This window comes from Cryptomeria japonica, chromosome 5 (genome assembly GCF_030272615.1).
Source record: "Cryptomeria japonica chromosome 5, Sugi_1.0, whole genome shotgun sequence".
In the NCBI taxonomy this organism is placed as follows: Eukaryota; Viridiplantae; Streptophyta; class Pinopsida; order Cupressales; family Cupressaceae; genus Cryptomeria; species Cryptomeria japonica.
The window spans coordinates 543,898,779-543,918,223 of record NC_081409.1 but is presented as its reverse complement, the minus strand read 5'-3'; positions in this window follow the sequence as shown (position 1 = coordinate 543,918,223).

The following is a 19,445-nucleotide window of genomic DNA, read 5'->3' as shown; positions in this document are numbered from 1 at the left end:
TTGTGAGCCGGATGTGCCATTGCGATTCTCTATCACTTTCCTGTGTTATATATTGTATATGTTGTATCGTGCCTTTGTGGATGCGGGATTTGGAGGTACCAGACATCGACTCCACCTGGCTTCATAGGTCTGAGTGTGTCTTATCCCAATGGCAAGTTGATCGGAGATGACATAGAATTCCATTCTACACTCTAAGCTTAAGATTGATTACCCTTGTCATTATTTGTGTGAGTTGTTGTTCAGTGTCGAGTGATCTCTTGAGTTGCCCTTTATTATCCTGTGTGGCGTATCATGTTTATTATTTGATTGAATTATTATTAATTAATTAATTGAGTTATATAGTTTAATAATATTTTTGATTAAGGAAAATATAGTTTAATAATGTTAAATTAAATTAATAGACTTATATATTTTATATGATAAAATAAATATATATGGTTGGTAATAATATTTAATATTATTGAGGGAGTAATATTGGATTATATTGGATAAATGATTTTATATCATTAGATAATTATTATCACTAATTTGTAATATTAAGGCTTTGATATTTAAATATTTATACAACCTTTGATTATTTATTGTGGCTTTGATCTATTTATAGCCCTTGGTTTATTATATTTATTTGTTGGGCTTTGTATAAACTGTGCTCATGAGTATTATTATTATTATTTCTCTTTTTACACTTTGGGATGATTAATATATTCTTTCTACTTACCCTCTTATTCTATTGGTTGAATTATTGGGTAAGTTAATTAAATAATATCTTATTATTTTTACCTTGGTTTTTGAGATGGGTTGGTAAGAAATATATTTTAATTTCTTATTTTGGTTAGCCGACATATTCTATGGTTTTGGTTTTAGTTTTCTATATATTTGCTTTCCTATGATTTCACGGGGGTTGGCTTTTCGGATGCATTTTCTGGAGTTGGTTTTTCGAAATTATTTTCTACAAATGTGGAATTGGATTGCTTGGAGGGATTTGAATTGTGAGCTTGTTGAATTATTTCTTCATAAATTCTTCAATTTAGCTTTTACCAAGTCAGAGGATTTCTTCTCTTGCATATTTGGTATGGAAAGATTGTCTGCATCGTGTTTTCTTGAGAAATTTTGGGAAAGAAATAATTTATATAGTTTTATAGTTTTATTATGAAATTATTATATATTTCAACTATAGTCTAGGGGAAAATTATTTGTCTGCAAAATTGTTTTCCATCATCGTGTATGACCAACTTTGTTCTCTGTGATCTTGGTCTCCTTGGCTCCCTGTGTGTTCTTTTTGTATGGGAATTGAGGATTTGTTGTTGTTATGAGTTTTCCTCATTGAGTTTTGGGAGGTCTGAGTCTTGTTTGGTTGCCTAAGAATACTCATGTTGGGCATTGCCGGCAGTATTTCTCAGAAGCTTGTTTATTTGTTTGTGTCTTGAATATTTATCCTTGAGCTTTAAAACCATATTATTATGCTTAGTTTTGTAATTGTGTTCCTTGCCATATGGTTTTGGAAGCCTTATATTGATTTTACGATTTTTGGTTGTCGTCATAAGTTTTATCTTTCCGTTTGCAGACTAACGTGCCAAAACTGTAAATGCACGATTTCATATCGCAAATGTGCCAGGAGATGTTTCATATGCGCGACTTCCTGTCGCAAATGCGCCATGAGATGTTTCATATGTGCGACTTCCTGTCTCAAATGTGCCAGGAGATCTTTCATATGTGTGACTTCCTGTTGTAAATGCATGAGGAGATGTTTCATATTCACAACTTCATGTCGCAAATGCGCCAAGAGATGTTTCATATGCGCTAATTTGGCCATTTTTTACTTCTGGGTCTGTTTTCAGTGTTTTCAGAATTTCAATTGATTTTTTTGGTTTCCTCAAATCGTTATGATGTCTTTCCAAAGGTTGTGTCTTGGTCTTCAATGAGTCTTGGATGTTCGGAGTAGTGTTCAGATGCATTATTTTATCATTTTTATTGTTTCAAGATGAGTAAATTCTTTGTTATGATTATGGCTCTTAGCTCTATGTTGTGTGATATATGTGGCCTATGAGGTAAATGGTATTGTCTCATTGTGTATTTATGATGTTTTATCTTGGTTAGTCAGATTGTATTTTTTGAGCCTTCTTTCTCTATTGCTTATGTTGTTAAGGCCTAGGTACATGATTAGGGGGGAGTGGGCTTCCATGAGTCTATCGAGGTCATGAGGAATAGAATACTAGGAATTTTGAGTAATAGAGTCAGGGTCTAGACCATTTGGATAGCTCATTGGAGGTTTTCCTGTAACTTAACAAGTGATAACATAATAATTAATCTTAGGTGGGTTGGGTAGTAGTAACTCATCTAAGTAAGATAAGAAATTATTTTAGTAGCACCCATCTCATGGATCGGAGACCGAAGTGAGGTAGTAGATCTGGCAACCGGATAAACCGAACTCCCTTGATTTTCTCAAAGGTTGAGACAGTTATGTATGTCTATCCTATGTGATAGCATGTGATGACACTCTTTCCCTACATGTTGGTCCTAGTTCCTTATGTCTTGTTGTTGAGTTTCATTTGGAGGTTTCTTGGTTGTTTGGTATGTTTTCCTTGGTTTGTGTTAGAGTTGTTTCCTCTTTGGTTGATAGGTGCCAGCTTAGATCTAGAGTGTGTGTGGGATCTTGTGTCATCTCCCAGCATGGGGGGTGGTTCCTTTGGTTCCACATGGGCGGGTGGTTGGTGCCTTTCTTCCATTGGGATTATTTTCTTGGATGCCTTGTGTGGATGTGGATATCTTATCTCTTTAGCTCATGGATGGATATTTGTAGCAGATTATTGTACATGGTTCATTTAACAGTCATATGTAATTGTATTTGAGAACTATGCTCATTATTGTAAAAGACATTGTATTAATGTATATAGTAGATGTTATTAGGGAACAATGATGTATTATGTGTATCCTGAGAATGATTAATTATGAGAATAATGGATATTGAATCTATGGATGTGTACTTAGTGCTATGCTTGTGATGATGTAATTAGTTCATATTTCTATGGTTTAATAATGTGGTGATTGGTATTGAAATGGTTATTTGATGTTAAAGAAATGAATGGTTGGGATTAGGAACATTTAGTATTGTGCTTTAAAATGAACCTTTTGGGATGGTTGAGTATTCATATATGGATGTAATCATTCTATGTTAAAGTAATGAACCATATGTGATTGTGGGAAAGGAATTAATGATAGTAAGTTAGACTGCATTTGGATTATGGAAGTAAATATGTTATCATGTTTAGGAATTATTAAGTGTTTAGTTTAAGTAATAGCGTTGAGATACCCTAGGGAAGATAGATGTTATTGATGTAACCATGTCTATGTTCTCTTGCGTATTATGTTGATGATCATGTTTATGTTACATTCGTTTATGTGATGTTTAAAAAAAAATTGTGTTCTCTATTTTGCATGATAGTTAGTGTATTTCTCTAGGGTATTTTGGTGGGCATTACATATAGGTTGACCAAGATACTAAAATAAATAGTTGATGACACAGTCCTACATTCATAAGATCTGATACCAAAATGATGGTACGGTCCTACGCTCACAAGCTCTGATACCAAACTGATGACAAGTGATATCCCCAAACACTACAAACTATCACTATCAACAAAGGGGACAAGAACTACAATTAATTTAATCATATTTCCACAATCCATTAGTTAATTATCAAGTTGTTTCTGGATTTTGATTGTGTGTTTCATTTTTGCATCAAAATCTAGAAACAACTTGATAATTAAGAACTACAATGCTATAGAATCTTCAAATAATGGTAGAATATTAAACTCAAACAATGTACTAGATTATATTATTTGTGATAGGAAATCAAATACTAAATCAGACAATCAACACCCAAAAGTTTGTTTATTTATGCCAATAAAAATGAAAATGCTTACAATCCTCAAAACTCTTTCATATTCTGTCTTTGTGGGTTGCTCGTTACCTTCTTTACTATGTTCTTGTCAAAATAGACTCGACTCTTCAAATTGGTTCATTAAGGAATTGAAATCAATTCTTTTGGCTTCTTCCTTGTACTACAAAAATGATTTGCTCTTCCTCTCTAACTTCACTCCAATAACAGTCCTCCCTCACTTTCAAGAATGATAACAAAATAAAAGCCTTTCCTATCCATTCCATTCAAAATATATAGAATTATAATTATAAAGAATAGCTACTATACTTAGATTTTTTTATTTGAAAATATAATTTTTTATTTTATTTTATTTAAATAGTGTGAATCAACTTTCTATAAAATAGCTAATTGATTTTATTATCTATAGCTTGATAAATTAAAAAACTATTAAGATTTATATATCTATATTAAAAAAGCACTTTGTTCACAATATTATAAAAAAAAAATGAAAACAAAATATTTAAAATAGACATTTCTTTTTTAAATATAAAGAAATCAAAAAAACCTAAAAAATCTATTATTCCTAAAAAAAATTCTCCTATAACACCAAACTTTTTAAACCAATTATAGTGTAGATAAATATTTTTTGAATATAAATCTCAAGTTTATTTTGAAACTAAAAATAATAATCACTTTTGATTGGTGCAAAATAAATGATATAGGAAATACTAATAATAGTTGTAATTCTATTGTAACAAATTTTGTCTCTAATTTTAAATTTGGATTTAACCATATTTGGTAAGATATTTTTTCATTCTATTATATTATTTGTTGTCATTTTAGAAAACTTTATTTATATGCTATATTTAATAATAATATAAAATTATTATGAATGTTCTATAAAGTGTAACTATTCATTTTCCTGGGAGTTTTGGGAGGTTCTAAAAATGGTGAGCACAACGCAAAAAAGAAGGGCAGTGGTTGAAGGCGACAAATGCGAATTGGATGAGGCTGGTGAGGAAACCCTTATTGATGTCACGACAAAGGTCGAAGATGACATCTCCATTTTGTGCGAACAAGCAATTATATGCAGGTTCTTTGGGCTTAGGGTTTCCAGAGAGGAAATCAAAAATGGATAAGGGAGGAATGGCGCATGGATGTTATCCTCAAATTCCTACTGAAGCAATTCTTCATCGTTGTTTTCACAGATAGGGCAGATAAACATAGGGTTTTCAACAGAGGATTATGGCAAATGAAAGGCACTCCTTTGTATATCCAATAGTGGTATAAAAAATTTTGATCCATCCAAACTCCACCCCACGAATCATCCTATATGGATTAGACTATACAATCTTCCACTGGAATATTGGACAGAGGATTGTCTGGTGAAAATTGGATAGACTTTGGGGGCCCTAATCAGTATCGATTTAGACATGATTGATGGTGACTTGGAGAAATTTGTTCGTATTCAAATCATGCCAATTAAGAAGATCCCCAAAACCCTATCCTTGATGGTTAATAACCGCAAATGGGATCAAAAAATAGAGATTGTTCAAATGACAAATTATTTTGCCTAAAATGTCGATCTAGAAAGCACATAGAGGTTCATTTCCCTCAGAAGCCCAAAGTTAAAAAAGTATGGTTCTCTATTGACTAAAAGAACAAATCATAGGATTGTCGGAATCCTAAACAACCTGAGGCTTCAAATGTAGCCCCTTCACCGCCTACACTTGTGATTGAAGTCACTCTGGAATATACTCAAGATGCTCATGATCTTGCAAACATCAGATTTGGAGGAGGTACATCAGATGATGAACGTTTTGGGGATGAATTATATATCATTGAAGAAAGATCCATTTTGCAGACTACAAAACAATCAAGTCTGAAGCCAGTGGCATTCAAAAAACACAAAGGGAGGAGATCTCTTAAAGAACTCGGGGAGCTTGAGGCAAAGGAAAATAAATTCACCAGCATCACAAAATTCCTGGCTAGTACCAAGGGGGGTAAGGCCTCCCATGGGAAGCAATGAGGATGCTTTCTTGGAATGTCAGGGGTTTAGGGGCCCTGACAAGCCATGCATGGTGAAGTGCCAACTATAAATATTCACCAAAGATATGGTCTTCCTACAAGAAACAAATCTTTCTGAAACAAAGGGTGAATGGTTTTTATTATATTGCAAAGGATGAAACGGTTTGTTTGTGCAGGCTTTAGGTTCGATTGGTGGTATTGGCATTTTATGGAGGAATAGGGAATTCTCAGTCACCTTATTAGAGGCTCACCATAATTGGATGGTTGTGAAAGCTTTTAGCATGTCCTTAAACTTGGATTTCATTGGGATTTGTATCTACTGGCCTACCAAAACTAAAGAGAAACAGAGAATTTAGTGTCAGATTATTGATTTTATCAATCTGCAGAGGCATGGGAAGTTGATTCTAGGAGGAGACTTCAATTCGATTTTGGATGTCTCTGATAAGCGGGGAGGTAATAACCACACCCCTCAAGAAATGGTGGATTTTTTAAACTTCGTACAAAACTCGGGGATTATGGACATTGGCACAAAAATGGCATATACTCTTGGACCAATTGGAGGAGGGATCTCCTGAATATCTTTAAAAGACTAGATAGGTTTCTCAGCTCCCCTGAATTGATACAGGATGGTTCCTCTGTCAAGGCAAAAATTACGCCATGTTCCATCTCTGATCACTTTCCAATCGAATTGCATATTGAAGTTAACATGCACAACATCAAAACATGCTTTAAATTTGAGAATATGTGGTGGAGAGATTGTTACTTAATTTTGCTACTGGAATCTTGGTGGATGGAGGCCAAATTTGGGGGATCAATTAGATTCAAAATTCACAAGAAATTACAGCATATCAAAATGAAGCTTAAGGACTGGAACAAAAATGTATTCAAGAATATCTTCACAGAAAGGGTTTTAATTGAACAGGAGTTGGAGGCACTTAATGACAAGATCATCCAATATGGCATGTTCAAAGAAGACTTTGATAAGGAAAAGTAGCTTAAAGAAGATCTTGCAGAATTGCTCAAAAGGGAGGAGATATATTGGCGGGATAAGTCTAGGCTAAAAGAGGGTGATGCCAACACCAGATTCATTCATGCTACCTCTAATAAATGCAAGGCTATCAACAAAATTGAAAAAATTATTGATTCCAATGGACTGGAGATATCGGGCCTATTGTGCTCTGAATAACACACCCCAATTTTTTGCTTCTCAAGCCGAGGGCTCCCTTTTCCTTCGCTTTGTTTTCATCCTATTTCCTTTTCATTCTCACTTCAGAACCTCGCGTTCCCGAGATCCTGAAGTGCATTTTGTTCCTTCTGTTTTGTTTGCTTTGTTTGACTTCAGAGTTTCAGGATTTTGAAACCCCGAAGTCTTCGTTGTGTGTTTTCGCGTTGTGTTTCTTCTCGTTGGTCATTGTTATCATCTTGTTGTTGCTTGTTCGTGTTTCCTTAGTCCTTCCTCTTCCAATTTGGTCTTTCATTTCCTTGTCCTTGTTTTCTCATTTTTTGTGTTCCCTATTTTTCATAGTTCGTAGTTCAGGGTTTAGAGTTAGATTTCATGCTTTCAATAAAAATCATTTTTTATCGATCCGTAGGTTGTTGGCCTTGTTTCTTGGTTCTGGGATCACGGGTTCCCAAAATCCTAGAAATTCATTTTGCCCCACTTCGAGACCTCGAATTCCCAAAGTTCTGAAGTGCCTTCTCATTGGAACTTGAAATCTTTTAGGATTTCGAAACTCTGGAATCCCGAAACCCCCTTTTTTACCACTAAGTTGAAATCCTTCGAGATTCTGGAACCTCGGAATCCCAGAAACCCTTGTGCATCCTAGTTAAACCTCTTTAGGATCTCGGAATCCCGGAGACCATCTTAAGAAACTATTGTAAGCATTTTGGAACTTCGGGTTCTTGGAGTCCCCAAACCCAATCTTTTGAAGTTTTCCTCATCCCGGGATCTCAAAACCTTCAATAATGGACCCTGAAACCCTAGGATCCCGAAACCATCAATAATAAACTCTTTTCAGACCACGGAATCCTAGAATTCTGGAGTCCCTTTTACTTTTTCCACTATGATGAAGTCGATTATGTATCTTGTGTTGTAGGTTTTAGAAGACTTATGGAGCCTTCCACCCCATCCCGAAATAAGACTAGAGGAGAGATTAAATTAGAGAAAAACCCACCAACCATGAGATACCAATATTGGGGTCAAGCCTTTATATTTGAGATAGACTAGAGAGTACAAAGGAGGTGCTCAAATTTTCTAAATTCATAATGGAGTATATTACTGACCCACCAACCGCTTCCATAGAATGCTTCATCGGCAACTACCGGAACTACAAAACGAATAAAAGACAAAAAGGTAGTTGTAAAAATAAAATTCATGTTGAAACACCACCACTACCACCACAACTCTGCCTTCAACTGATGTTGCATCTCATACTTGCTTTTATTTCATATCATTTTTGCATGTTTCGAAGCTCTTGACTCTGGAGCACCGTTATAGAAGCGGACAATGAGCACTAGTTTAGTAACAATTAAGTGGAGTTCACATGCAATGAATTGCATGTCAACTCTAACTCCAACCATTTCGTAATCCTAGTTTGTAGGCATGATTCCTTCCTAGGGTGTAGGGGAAAATTCTATAAATTATAAAATTTGGGCCATTTAGAGGGTCCGCGAATTGATGATTCAAGGTCATTTAGCTAGAGAATTTAGTTTTATGCAATTTCTTTCTTATGAATTCTTGAAATACTATTATTCATTTCACAAAGATTAATACAAAAGAAACTTGGGGATTGCCTGATCTACAACATGTGTTCTCTTGGTTACTGTTCTTCGTAGTCTAGTATCTTCTTCCATTTGAATCAGCAACCTCTCTTTTCAACTTTATTGTTTTATGAATCATATTACGCATGTTAATGATATATGAGGAATGAAATGGTAGAGCAATTATATGATCTTGTGATATTCATTTCCGTTTATATGTAAGTTGTTTGACTTTGCATATTTCTTGGAGTGTTACGTTGAATGTTGATTAAGTGTTATTGATAATACCTTATTGTGATACATTGACTTCGTAGTTCATTCAGTTGTTAATTATTGATTCTCTTATCATCTCTCATTACCCTGATCTATCTTTTGACATTTTTTTGGATTGAAGTTAAAATTTGAAAATACAAAAAAAGGAACTCTATTTACTTATTTACAAATAGCAGGCCCCTTAACAGGTACAATCGCATTAGCCACTGAGTGATCCAACAACGTCATGACCTGGCTATAGAGATCTTGGAGTAATTAGTCTTTCAAGATTGATTGCTTTTCAGGAGAGGTGGTATACATTTCATATTCTACCTGACTATTGGTGAGTGTGTCAAAACACACGTCAACAGACATTGGCACTAAAAGGAGGGCCGGTACTAATTTCTGAATTATTTGCTTAAGTTAGAGTGAGTTAGACCTTGGGAAAGTTTAACTCCAATGGGTAGTCCATTGTGCATACTCAGGATTGTTCATACAATTCCTCATCATGTGTACAATGGGCTTCCCATGTTCTTTCCTGAAAAATGGAAAAAATGCTTCAGACCATGTAAATATTTTTAAACATCAAGTATGTTTCCTTCAAAGCACACTAGAGGGTGTTGCTTGCAATCTGTTTGTTCAAACTCTTGAAGGTTCAACATCGCAATGGTATGCAAGTCTTTCTCCTAGCCTGATTTGCTCATGGAATGAACTTGAATTCTTTTTCCTAAGTCAATTTGATCCTTTGACAAGATTGGAAGATGCACTAATTCAATTTGCAAATGTGAAAAGAGTATTTGGTGAATCAATTGCTCAATTCAAACATAGGTTCTTTCTTATGTATCAAAGAGTTCAATCTACAAGCAGAGTAATAGATGCAAGATTTTTGAAAAATCATCACTTTTGGGGTATTGGTACCACATTTGCAGCAAAAATTAAAAGTTTTGGTGAAGTCAATGGTGTGCATCAGGCACTTGGTATAGCATTAATCTTAGCACAATCTGGGTATGAAACTGTGAATAATAATTTCTACAATTTTAATGAATTTGTGTTAGGAGGTTGTTCGTATGTACAAACTTGTGCTCAGGCATACACCACACCTATCCAACAACAAGCATTGAAAATCTACAACTTCCCAAATCTGCCTAGTATGACTTCAAATAGCACAATAAATTAGCCTAGCTATAATCAGCAAATGCAACTCCCAAATGTGAATGAAAATATTACATCTACTAATGAAGTTTTTATGCCTGCAACTTCTTTCTTTGGTCATGATTCAAGAAAAAGAACAACATATTATAATGAAGTTGCAGCTGCAAAACTTAATGACCAGCCGTTCCACATGAACCGATTGCTCAAAAATGACGAATAAATGACTGCAAACTCTAATTACAAACAAAAAATCAGATTTGAAAGTGATTCAACAACCTATTTGGAAGAAAATTTTAAAGAATTTGGAATTTCAACAATGTTGCCCCAACATTGTTACAATGGAGATTCAACAAATGAAAGGTTTAATGCATGTCCTTAACATGGTTTCAATGATAATCAATCACAAAACAAAGGTGAGAAAAGTTTTGTATTCTTTTGAAGAAATTTTTTTTGCACATAGTAGCTTGAATCGACGTTTGAAAGAAATGGGTGTTTCTAAGTGTTTGGTTGACATTGCATTATTAGATGGTTGTAGAATACACCTCACAAACAAGCATTGTGAAGCTAATTGTTTTGTTTTCCTCAAAAGAATGGACCTATGGTTGAAGGAGGAAATTGAATTTGTAGAAGTATTCACTCTGTTGGAAGACCATTGGGACCTTATAGATGAATTCAAAGAGAAATTACTATCTTGCATATCTCAAGAAGAGTCACAACTAGACCCTCATAAGGATTTGATTGGCAAAGACAAACATGACAAAGAAATCACTACAAGTAAGGATAAAGTTGGTATGTTAATTATTGAATCTTCTTCTCTTGATCAAATGAACATTGAATTAGCCCCACACGATGAGGTTGATTCGTATTTGTGTATGGATTTGATGTGAAAAGAGGTTAGGTCAACCATGGATACTTGCCAGGCAAAGTTATGAATGATAATCTTGTGTTTAGAAGATAATGTTGATCTTTGTACGAACTTCATAAGAAGGGAATGTGATTTTAGAGCAGATTTGGAAGTGATTGAGAATAATAATGATAAGTTGACTTGTTTGAACAAAGGTGATGTATTTGAGAATATTTTCATGACCAAGGATGATATGAGTTTCTCATTGGAATGTACAAGTTGTGTTGATTCAGTTGAAGAGAGTGTTGATGATGCAAGGGAATGTAATATATTCTTGGACAAAGTAGTGGAAGACCTCTTCTCTTCTTATAACAATGACTCATATGTTGAGACTTTTGATACAAACATAGAAACAATTCAAAACCACATTCAAACTTGCCAAAAACTTTTTCATGAATGTTTGGATCAGATTTGTGTCGGCTATGAGAGAAAGTTAGAAGTCATGATAAATAACAATGAAAATGCATACATACATGAGACTGGCCTCTTATTCCAACAAAGTGTCTGTGATATGTTCCAGGTTGAAGGAGTGCAAGGAAATGCAAAGTGTATGCAAGAGGAAAAGTCAGAAATGGAGATGCTTTAGCAAGATCAACAATACAAAATAGGGAGGTATTCATTTGATTTTATGCATTATAATGAACTTTTAGGAAAAATCTCTTATTCATTAGTTACTCATAACTCAGATAATGGAGTTCCTAATGTTAATGATTGTATGCAGGGAATCGATGATGTACATCATGAAGAGGAGTTTCAAATTTTGCAAGGAAAAGATAGCATACAACTTGCGGGTGAACTCACAAAGCTGGTTCCCACTTTTTGGTACATCCTGATTTTTACTGAAATCATACATTTTTTGGAAAATATAATTATTTAAGCTTTAAGAGGTCCCATTTGAAGTAATTAATTGAAGAGAGTTAGATCAAAGGCTCTTAGATCAAAATTTCTTGGATAGAACCTCTCTACTTCTAAATCATACTTGCAATGGAGTCTCCTTTGCATCTATCAAATGCTGATAAAAAACCAATTTTACATTAGCTTTTGAGGGGTCAAACGAATTCATTTAGAAGTTTTGTTTTCTTGAGGATTTAGTCCTTATTATAAGCTTTCCAAATAGTATAATTTTTAATATATTTAAGTTTATTAATATATTTTTATTTTATTTTTTATGAATGTAGGTTTTTCACCAAACATGAACTTCTTTGTTTAATGCATTGGGAAAAATAACAAACTAATTCAAAAAAATTCTGAAAAATATCTATGCCCTAGGCATTGATGTCTTCTTTCTAACAAAAAAAATAAAACTTAATTTTGATATATATAGAGCAAGTTATGTGTTCAAACGTACACCTATATCTAAATTATAATTAGTCGGACTTCAAAACTTAATAAAATAAAAAATATTCAACATATCACTATCAAACCAACTGCATGCCCTGGGTATTGATGTTACAAACCAAAATTTAAAAGAGATAAGTTTTTATCATTTATAGAAAAAAATTTATACGTTTCGGGATGCACATCACTCTTAAAAAATGTTGTTTCCTGTAAAAAATTACTTTTGAGGGAGATGGAAAAATCAATAAAATTTTATTCAAAAAAATTTGAAAAAAATATATTTAGAATCTACAAAAAGGATGTTACAAATCACTAGTTTACATCATCTTCAAATTCTTAAAAATTTAAAAGTTATAGGTGTTGGAAAGTGAAGGTTTTTTGCAAAATGTTCATCTAAGTGTCAAAGTTGGTCAAAAAGTGGGAACCAGTATTGTGAGTTCACCCTTGCCTCAGTAGAAGAAATGGAAAGGACAATGAATCTCATGTCGGAACTGGTCATAGAGATGAGTATTTGTAGCTGCTTGCGTAACATATTAGATTTTTCAACATGTGATTCATGTAGGATTCATCCTTTGGAATCACATTCCGAGGTAAAATGTCCAGATTTTATAATGGCTTGGGAGATTACCATGGTAGGTAATGTTGAAGGTGAACATTTTTCTCTTAATAATCTAGAGAGTGATGAACTTAAAGCTTTTGATTTACTAGAAGGGAGGTTTGAAGTGAATAGTCCATTGAAATTTTAGTGTCCCAATTCACCGCTTGGGATTGATCTTCATAATATTGATGTGTTAAAAATTAAAGTTAATATTGATGATCAGACCGATGCATCACTAATGGATGGTATTTCTCTTGACATGTATGAACCTAAGTGGGACAACAAGTTCTACCTCAAGTATAGAAAAGAGAAAGAAGAAAGAAAAGTACCAAAAGAAAAAGAAAAGAAAAAGAAAAAAAGAAAAAAAAGAATTATCAAACTCTCAATTTACAAGGGTCATTCAAGTACCTCCATCGATACTATGGATGCCTAACTGGTAGTAGAGCAATACTTGAGGGGAACCAAAGGTATCTTTGTCGAGGCTATAGATGTCTGCCTGGCAGTAGAGTTATGCCTAGGATATCATTGCACGTTGGAAACTACATACTTCACCTATGTAGCCTGGATAGAATCTACTTTGTTTGGTCATAACATAACTCAATGGATGGTTAATGAATCATTGCACACACTTGGGGTTTTAGTTGTAACTTGGGTTTCTTTGGTGTGTTGAGGCTTGATTATGTTAGTTTTCTTTGAGCTGTCTAGTATGAACATAAATTGGAGATTATAGGTTCTTGAAGGGATAAGTGCTTGAAAATGCATGGAAGCATTTTTCCATATGATTCGCCATTTGTTATGCCCTGCATAACACACCCCAACTTTTCGCTTCTCAATATGGGGCCCCCCTTTTGCTTCGTTTTGTTTTCGTCCTATTTCCTTTTCATTCGCACTTTGGAACCTCGGCTTCCCGGGATCCCGAAGTGTGTTTTGTTCTATTTTGTTTGCTTTGTTTACTTCAGAGTTTCAGGATTTTGAAACCCTGAAGTCTTCGCTGTGTGTTTTCGCATTGTGTTTCTTCTCATTGTTCGTTGTTGTCATCCTGTCGTTGCTTGTTTGTCTTTCCTCAGTCCTTCCTCTTCTAGGTTGGTCTTTTATTTCCTTGTCCTTGTTTTCTCATTTTTTGTGTTTCCTATTTGCGTAGTTTAGGGTTTAGAGTTATATTTCATGCTTTCAATAAAAATCGATTTTATCGATCTGTAGGTTGTTGGCCTTGTTTCTTGGTTTCGAGATCTCTCATGCTCCCGAAGTCCCAGAACTTCATTTTGCCCCACTTCGGGACCTCAGATTCCCAAAATTTTGAAGTGCCTTCTCATTGGAATTTGAAATTGTAGCGTCCTAAAATTGCGACACTTGCAATGTCGACTGCATTTGGGTCTTCACGATGGCAGCGCAATGTTGAACCTGAATGGAGACCCCGAAACCTACTTGTGACACCAAAAACTGCATTTTTCTGCACCTTGGCATGATCCCTCCTTACACTCTGCTGTCCCAGGAGGTGGGACCATGGCGCCCAGCGCCTTGGTCCCTGGCCCTATTTTGGGCCCGGTCTCTTTTGGGCATCGGGTCTCTAAGTTTGCAAATTGGAAAATATTGTTTCCTGGTCGGCCTAAGGTCGGGAAAATCAGTCTATCAACCCTAATTGACAAGTATATAAACTACATTTCCTCTCTCAAAAAGGGAGGAGGACATATGTGAGCAAGGTGCGAAAGCGATATTAAAACATTCAAGCATTCAAGCATTCAAGCATTCCTTCAAGCAATTGAGCATTCTAAGTCTCCATTCAAGGCTAGGTGTTGCGTTCAAGACAAGGATTCAACCATTGAAGAGGAGATCACATACAACATACAACATACTACATACATTACACCTTCGCATGTAAGAATACAAACATTCTTACAACAAGGTATCAGTACTTGTTTACATTACAAACATTTACATTTACAGCATTCTCATTTCTTGGTTAATTCCAAAACCGGGGTTTGAAAAGGCAAACCCCTAATCCCTAACCCCCCAATCGTCCTCTCTTTTCTGTGTGTAGATTGCAGGTACGCGGCTGTAATTGAAGATCTATAATCCTTGTGCAGAGACGAACAGATCCACCTTCGTTTCGCGGATTTTTCGGAGGACCGTGTGCACGTCGGGCGCCATTGTCCCGTCAACTTTCACTCAAATTTGCAGAACAACATTGTCTCGACATTTTACTGCTAATTCCAGGTCCGCAGCTTCATCCCATATCCCTATCTCTGTTTATAAACGAATCTTTCCTACTTTACATGCATTCCTAGTTCAATCATTCTATCTAACTTTCTTTACAAAAGAGGGTATCCTTATTGGATCTTGTGGGTTTCAGCCCCTCTTTTGAATGTAAAGTCTCTCCCAAGTGAAAACCATCAACCCTAGTGACCTCCCTTCTCTCTCCTCGGAGTTGGGGAGGGGAGAACGACTAGGGTTCGATTTTTCCGCTTTACATTTTGGTGAACCCGATGTGAACATCCTCATTCTGATTATTCATGGTTAGATCTGAAAAAATTGCTTCCTTAATTACATTTCCATGTTTGATCTTTTGCAAATTTTAGAGGCTAATTGCATAAAAACCCTAAAATTTTCTTTTTAGTAATTAAGCTTGTGAAATGTTTAATTGTTAGTGCTTGTTTCAGATCTACCCTTCTATTGCAAATTGTCAATGCATATTTGTGCTTTAATTCTGAAAATTAAGTGGTTAAATGTCAAAACCCTAATTTTTAAAACCTTCTTGATTCAACCTGTGACTGATAATTTCACTGATCAAAACACCTCCAAATCAGTTGTAACTTTGGATTCCGCAACAAAATCACAATATCTCTCATCCCTGAAAATTTGGAAAAAAGTTGCGAGGACCATGTGCACCCCGAGCGCCATCATCCCCAACATTTTTTCCGAAATTTCGGGAGCTAGATCTTACTGTATTTTTCTGCTAAAATCCAGAATTTTGGCTAATTTTATCAATTCTAACACTTTCAAAATTAAAGTCAAAGTTGGTCTAGTGATTGCTTGGATTAAGGCTTATAATCATTCAAAAGTTGTTGAAATTAAAATTCATATCAAAATTGTGTTCCTTATTGTCCTAGATCTGAAAAGTGTGTTGGCGTTCATTCGAAATTTCAGTGCTTTGTTCAAATTTTTGCAGTTTGTGACTTTTGAAATTAAGTGTTTAATTGCAACAACCTTGATTTCCACTTTCAAAATTGAATTTTGCGTGAAATTGAGTCAACTTTTAAATTTCAAAGCTTGCATTGCTTTTAGTATTCCCTCTAAAATCATAAAATTCAAAATTCTAGTTTCCCTCTCTTTTTCAAAATTCAAATTTTGCATTTTTTCAACAATCTTGGTAGGGTTCAATTTTGAGATTGCAACTTTAATTTGGCCTATCTACAGATCGTAAAATCATTCAATTTTTTCAGATTAGCTTTAAAATCATCATAACTTTCATCCCTGAAAATTTCAAAAAAAGTTGCCAGGACCGTGTGCACTCCGTTCGCCATGGTCCCTGACATTTTTTTTGAAATTTCGGGAGATTGTCCTGATTGTATTTAACAGCATAAATCTATAAGATTGGCTGATTTTATTGAAATTTGCTACCTATAAAATTCAAAATCTTCTCTCTCTCTTTAGTGCATGAGTTTTACAACAATAAGCCCTACTTACACTATTCCTGTTAGACAAAGCCTTAGAATTAAGTCTTTCCAAGGTTTAATTACTGAGGAGATGGAACCTAATTTGAATGGCCTTTTTAACGAGGACACGGGAAATTCTTCTAATCCTCTTAATGATGAAGAAGCTCTCCATGAGGTTTCTATAGAACAACTTTCGAAATTGGATAACCAATTTGATGATTTTCGACAATGGATGTCTCAAGAATACCCTGATAGTGAAGCTCTCTCCTTAATTGAGGGTCTAAAACGTATGGTTCAAAGTGATAAGAATGGAATTGATATTTTGCGTGGTATTGCACACATTGTGGATTCGAATGTGATGCCTATGAAGAGTTGTGCTGAAACATTAGGTTATACACAACCTCCTACTCAAATTAATCATTCTATTCCTTTGACAACTCCTATTGCTAGTATACCTACTTTTACATCAAACATAATGACTACTTCAATACAAGACATTCCTCTTATGATCACTAGTCATGGGGGCAATCCCTCTTCTTCAATCAACCCTCTTCCTTCATTCAATCCAACTTCTTCATTCATTCCTTCAATGAGTGCTCCTATTATATCTCCACAAATAAACATGACGCAAGGGGGCAATTCATTTAACCATTCCATTCCTCCTTGTAGTGTTCCTCCTTTCCAATCATCTCCTATGACTAACTATCATAGTGTCCCACCACCTTACTCTCTACCTTCTTTCAATAACATAACACCTCCATCACAATCTAACACGTCTAATATGAACTCTTCGACTGAAGCGACCATTAACAATCTTGCACAAACTGTCTCTTCTTTACATCAACAAATTGCCTCTATGAATCAATCTAAGTTTAGTGTGCCCACATTTGATGTTGCGAGCCCACTTTCTCTTGACATTGTTCGAGCTATCCCCCCTAAACATGTTGAAATCCTGCATTTGGAGCTTTATAATGGTAAGGGTGACCCTCTAACACATGTTAAGACCTTTCAAACAATATGTACTGATTTTGCTTATGACCAAAGGTTGCTTGCAAAACTGTTTACTAGAACATTAAGAGATAAAGCCCTACAATGGTATTGCTTGTTGCCTTCTTATTCTATTACTTCTTTCGAACAACTTGCCAATGCTTTTATTCAACAATTTCAAAACAATATAAGTCCTAAAGTTACTTTGATTGATTTAATGCATTGTAAACAAGGTGTTAAAGAAAAAGTGACTGATTTCATTGGTAGATATAAGCATTTGTATGCTCAGATTTCTTTTCCAGTACCTGACAATGATATTCAAAGAATCTTTATTTCTAATTTACAAAAAGATATTAGAGAAAAACTCCTGTTTTCTGAGTTTACTTCTTTCCAACAGTTGTGCGCAACTCTTCACAATTATCAACTGACTCTGAGTCAAATGGAACAAGCAAATCCTATGGCTCCAAGTGATAAGGGTGATAGTAGTCAACAACCATTTGGGAAGTTTAAACCGAACAGAGAGTCAATTAAATTCAATGAAAACATCATCAACAACAATGTGAATGCGGCATCAGGTGTGCCTCCTATTTCGAAGTTTTTCAGGAAAGAAAGAAAGTTTACTCCTTTGAATGAATCATTGCATAGTATTGTGAATAAGTTATCGGAACAAAATGTGCTTACTCTTCCTCCTATAAGGCAAATAGATTCTGCAAAGATTAATTCGCCCTATTTTGATAACAAATCTTTTTGTCAATTTCATCGTCATCTTGGGCATGATACTGAGAAATGTTTTGCTTTAAAGGGTAAAATTCAAGATTTGATTGATAATAATACTATCTCTGTTTCTGGTGTGAATGATAAAGGCAACACATCTGTAGCTCCTCCTAACCAAAATCTTAAGATTTTTACTGATCCATTGCCTTCTCATACCTCTAATGCGATTGATACTACTGATTCCTCTGTCTCACCTGATGATCTCGTGTCTATGACTCCGAATGTGATTAACTTTGTGGAGCAGCAGAAAATCCCTAAAGAACCTTTCATCACATTTGATTCCAGTGAAACTATCAGGGCACCTGATGGTCCTTTATATATAGTTGCAAAATTCAAGAATACACCTTGCCATGGAGTTCTTATTGATCCTTCTTGTATGGTTAATGTCATTACTGAAGAATTTATTTTTACTTTGCAATTGAAGCAAGTCATCTATGACGAAACAAATGTGGTTGTGAAATTATTTGATGCATTTTCTTCTCCTGCAATTGGTTCTATTACATTACCTATTGAGGTCCATAACAAGTACCTTGATGTGGACTTTGCTATTATTCCATCATCCGAACAATTTCGTGTGAAGCTAGGCTATCCTTGGCTATCTTCCATGAAAGCTATTGCTTCTCCTATTCACAAGTGCTTGAAATTTCCCCATAATGGTGAAGTTGTTACTATCAATCATAGTCTCTTTAAACCAGCTGAAAGAACTTCTAGTGTTCCTATTGATTATTTTTGGCCTAAACAATTCCAATCTCTTCCACCGCGGAGTGATCATCTTTTCAAATCTTATCAAAAGTGGAAAAAAGATATGATCCTATCTCTAAGTGAACCTAGAACACCCAAACTTGACATTCCTATCGTTCTTGAGAAGGAAGTTCTTCCTTTGAAAGATAAAACTAATGTCTTTCCTCAAGAAGATTCCCAACCCATCCCTATGAATGTGACTATTTTTATATCTAATAAACTTCCTAAAAGTAGACCTATACCTCCTCGTCATGATGGGCTTGGTCTCCTTCCTAAACCAAATATTCCTCCCTTAAATGGAGTGGTTCCTCCTCCTTCCTCTTATAGAGAGAAGAGACCTTCCTCTTCTCCTATTATTCAACCTAAGAGACCACAACC